The sequence below is a fragment of the Protopterus annectens genome, unplaced genomic scaffold (genome assembly GCF_019279795.1).
Source record: "Protopterus annectens isolate FY-2018-M unplaced genomic scaffold, PAN1.0 ctg73696_obj.part0, whole genome shotgun sequence".
NCBI classification, from domain to species: domain Eukaryota; kingdom Metazoa; phylum Chordata; order Ceratodontiformes; family Protopteridae; genus Protopterus; species Protopterus annectens.
Window position 1 is genome coordinate 1 of NW_025061193.1, and position 4,996 is coordinate 4,996.

Sequence of the window (4,996 nt, forward strand, 5' to 3'; positions counted from 1 at the left end):
GCCGTGCAAGTGGCTTCCTCGTTAGTATAAGTGGTGAGATATCCCATACCTGTCATAGCTTGAGGAGACCGGGGTTCGATTCCCCGACAGCGAGCACATAGCTTCTTTTTGGTCTGTCTGTCATCAGAGCACTGGATCAAGCCTGTGAACTATTAACAACCTATTAATAGTTATATCGACTATTCATTTCTGTGGTACGTGGTTCGATTCTGACAAAACTCCTTTAGTGACTGCGTTAGATGGGGCGAGTGACTTAACCAGACTCACCAATGGGGCATTCTTGTTTGGTTTGACTCCTTAACAGTCCCCTTGACTGCAGGCCTAGTAACTAGCTGTCAGCCCGTTGCCACGAGCTTCCTGCTTTCTATCACTGCTTTTCAGCAGTGAGTACAGCACCGATTTCCAGATAGTCAGCCCCTACCTGTAGTGCTGAAGCTCAACCTGGTGTCGGGCCTAGTAAAAGGGGCAAGGTGTAGCTCAGCAACTTGAAAGATTGCAGTTTTCGACATAGTTCTCTTACCGGGTCTCTCACTCGGTGACCTCGCTAAATAAGTTGCTCACACTGTTCAGCACACTTTAAATATATTCATTAATTACTGCAAATATCATGCGTTCTGTTCATTTCGCAGCGTGCTACACTTCTAACACGTGGAAACTGACTTCGAGCTATTTGTCGCATAAGTTTGAGTCGAGGAAATCATGGCTGCAAAGAGTCAGTAGACCAGCGCATACCCACGCGTGTGCGTGCGTGCGTGTGTGTGCACACATATAAACGTATCTACCTATCTGCCTCTCCATCTATAGCAATAGCTATATGTACGTATACGTAGACAGACAGCTAGCTAGCTAGCTGGCTGGCTAGCAGCGAAGACAGAGTGAGATGTCTAAGAGAGGAGGCAGCGCAAGCAGGTTCTGTAGTGTAGTGGTTATCACGTCTGCTTAACGTGCAGAAGGTCCTGGGTTCGATCCCCAGTGGAACCATTATGCTAGTGCAAGATAAGAGAATTGGGGTAGGCGTGATGAAGCATAACAGATTCGATTCCAGTAACCCAATCCTTTTCTTTTTTGAGATACCTTTAAATGTGCTCTTGATTGCTTCAGATAAAACTGCTTCAATTGAGAAAATCCTGCTCTGCTGTGCGACAGTATATCAGTTGTCGTACGGATTGCAAGGGCACAGAAACAATTGCCAACGTTTTTTAGATTACGTTTGAAATGTGTTTAAATGCACAGATGCTAAGTATTTTCAAATAAAACCGCAGCTCTTTTAGTAACATCTTTACAGGTTGGTAGGTGGCCACAAGGCCTCTGGCAGGTCGATCACTAGGGAGCCTGACCCGGTTTGCTCAGTGCCCCAAAACAAGGGCGGCCTGGAAGATCAGTTTTATTAACGGGTCAGCACCTGAGGTCTCTGCAGTAGCAAGAAGCAGCGTCCCTGGGTGGGCTTGAACCACCAACCTTTCGGTTAACAGCGAGCAGCGCTAACCGATTGCGCCACAGAGACATAGGACCACCTTCTGCAAAAGTACAGCAAAAAGGGGAAACCTCTCCATCGCACTACAAACTCAAACGCCAGAGATTTAACCGGTGTAAAATACCGTCATCCCCTTGGAGATATTATGAATAAGCTTTGTGTTAATACAATGGGAAAAATGTCTGATGAGCCTTGTATATTATGTCTCCATAAAAACAAGTGAAGAGGTATTACGGTAAGACTAACGCATCATTTTGCAAACTGCACACAGACTGCAACACGGTAGAATTGTGCAATGACACTTTGCAGAGTATTGCGGGTGCGCAGTTTGGGTTTTCCAGCAGGTTGGGCTTGCAGAGATTGAGTGAGTTAATGCAGCCATAGATGGCTGTCACCTTTTGGTGGGTAAAATATGGCACGCAGCAGGTGAGAAGATGTGCTGGGTATTGATTGGAAAGGAACATGTAAGGCAGAGAAGGAGCAAATGCAGTTAAAGTAGAAGTGCCAGTAGAGCGTGCAGGTGCTTGCTTTCTTTGAGAGTTGACTATATCTCAGGTGGCACAGGACATCAGCTAAGCCGGTATAGCTGGCGTGCAATGGTGCTGTGAGCACCCCAGGCTTGACATGCCCCGCTACACTCTGACTTGCCTTGTGGCAGTGTTGTCTTAGCCGGTAAGGAGTCGCGAGGCCACATTAGAAAAGAAGGAAAGACCGAAGACAACTGCATGGATGGAAATAAAAATCAAAGAACTACGAATCTATCCCAGGCCGTCGGTAAATAATCCTCAGAAGAAAGGTCTATCTTTGTTGGACACTCTGCGATAATCAATATTATGTCTCTGATAACTGATCTGTTAATTCTATATTTAACAACATACAGCGTATACAACTGAAAGTCGAGCTGTTGTAAATATGGTATATAGTTGTTAGAAACGATACTTAAAAATAGTGTGTAAATGCTATCTTAATGGAAAATGAAAAAACAACTGAGGGAGAAAAGAAAGAGGCGCGAGAGCAGAAACTGAAGTGGCATGAACGGATGGGCAGGAGGGACAATAGCTGAAGAAAGTGTCTGACAGGGGCTGTCCGCACTGGCTCGCCCTCACTGGGAACAGATATACTTCTGGCAAGATGGCCTGATGTAGAGCATCCCCTCCAGTAGAGTCGTGGGGACAAAGGATGAAGTACTGCAGGACAAAACACCATAAGTGGGCAGGCTGACATGCGTAAGAAACCTGGATTTTAAAATTCTAAGACAGCCCGAGGAAAAGTTTCAGAGAGTGACCCCGAGCTAAAGCATGGCTTTATGGGTATGCTAATCAGGTGATGGGTGACATTTCATTTTTATAGCCTATTTTGTCAGTTCTCTAATTAAAAAGAGATCCACCGCTGCACAGATGTGATACCTGAGCAGAAGGGGCAATCTGTTTATTCGACAAACTGAAAGGAGTAACCACGGAAATCCAAACTTGTTTTACCAGCTCATTAGCATGACCAGAATGCCGTGGTTTACCATGTATTTTTTTCCCACTTGCCATTCTTTCTTTGTCACGAGCTGGATTTGGAAACGGACGGTGTCGTTTCTCAGCACAGATGTCATCACACTCCTTCATTTTCGAAACGTAGCTGAGTTTTTCGGTCGCTGTAACCTTAATAACCTCCTGTTGTCTTATCAAAGGAGGTCCAGCAACCACAGCCCCCCCCCCCCGAGTTGTTTGGGGTTTCTGATTTTTTCTCACCCTCCCTTTTATGTCAGCTATGTGCCTGTAGTTTTCCTAGTATCAGTCACGTCCTGGTGGGTGGCATCTCTTCCTTGTCAAGGCAAGGTGCTTCTTATGTCTTTCATATAGATTGCCATCCGTTGTGATCTAGTCTTTCTTACGTCTTCCTCTTTGGTCGGCATCTCACGTGGTCAGCAGTTTGCATCCTGGCGTCACACGTCCTAGAACTCAATGTTACATTCTTCTCGGCCACTTCCTGAGTATCAGAAGCACTTAAGAGGCGGAGGGAGCAGCTTCAGAGACAAGAAACTCCCTTCAGTTAGAACATTCGTTCATTCAGTTGAAGGCGAGACTCCCGAATTCAAAACATTTCTTTCGCCCTCTTTTGGCTGATAGCTCACTTTTAGTCCAGCGTCGTAGGTCTGCTTCAAGTACGACAACTCTTCCCCAGCTGTAACTTCGAATAATTAATTCGCCCACAGATTGCCCACTTTATTCATTCAAAGGAAAATGAGCTATGTAGTTTAAGGCTGCTCGTTTCAAAATACCATTTGAAGTACCAGTAGAAAATGATGGCAGTAACCTTAAGTGTGTTAACCCTATGGACTTGTCTGCCGTCGGACGGGGTCGCGATGCAAGTGGCTTCCTCGTTAGTATAGTGGTGAGTATCCCCGCCACACACGCGGGAGACCGGGGTTCGATTCCCCGACAGCGAGCACATAGCTTCTTTTGGTCTGTCTGTCATCAGAGCACTGGATCAAGCCTGTGAACTATTAACAACCTATTAATAGTTATATCGACTATTCATTTCTGTGATGCGTGGTTCGATTCTGACAAAACTCCTTTAGTGACTGCGTTAGATGGGCGGTGACTTAACCAGACTCACCAATGGGGCATTTTTGTTTGGTTTGACTCCTTAACAGTCCCCTTGACTGCAGGCCTAGTAACTAGCTGTCAGCCCGTTGCCACGAGCTTCCTGCTTTCTATCACTGCTTCTCAGCAGTGGGTACAGCATGGATTTCAAGCTAGTCAGCCCCTACCTGTAGTGCTGTAGCTCAACATGGTGTCGGGCCTGGTTAAGGGGCCAACGTGTAGCTCAGCAACTTGAAAGATTGCAGTTTTCGACATAGTTCTCTTACGGGTCTCTCACTTGGTGACCTCTCTAAATAAGTTGTCCACACTGCTCAGCAAACTTCAGATATAGTCCTTAGTTATTGCAAATACCATGAGTTCTGTTCATTTATGGCGTGCTACACTTCTAACACGTGGAAACTGACTTGAGCTATTTATGCATAAGTTTAGTCGAGGAAATCATGGCTGCAAAGAGTCAGTAGACCAGCGCATACCCGCAGCGTGTGCGTGCGTGCGTGTGTGCACACATATAAGCGTATCTACCTATCTGCCTCTCCATCTATAGCAATAGCTATATGCGTATCGTAGACAGACAGCTAGCTAGCTAGCTGGCACAGCTATGGCGAAGACAGAGTGAGATGTCTAAGAGGAGGCAGCGCAAGCAGAATTTCTGTAGTGTAGTGGTTATCCGTCTGCTTAACACGCAGAAGGTCCTGGGTTCGATCCCAGTGGAACCATTATGCTAGTGCAAGATAAGAGAATTGGGGTAGGCGTGATGAAGCATAACAGATTCGATTCAGTAACCCAATCCTTTTCTTTTTGAGATACCTTTAAATGTGCTCTTGATTGCTTCAGATAAAACTGCTTCAATTGAAAAATCCTGCTCTGCTGTGCGACAGTATATCCAGTTGTCATTTTCTGCAGTTGCAAGGAGCACAAGAAACAATTG

General features: G+C 45.7%; 1 non-coding gene across 1 annotated transcript; it reads left to right on the forward strand.

Moving 5' to 3' along the window:
* The first annotated feature begins 908 nt into the window (after window positions 1-908).
* On the forward strand, window positions 909-981 carry TRNAV-AAC. The gene has a single exon. It is a non-coding gene; the product is annotated as a tRNA-Val (tRNA).
* The last annotated feature ends 4,015 nt before the right edge of the window (window positions 982-4,996 follow it).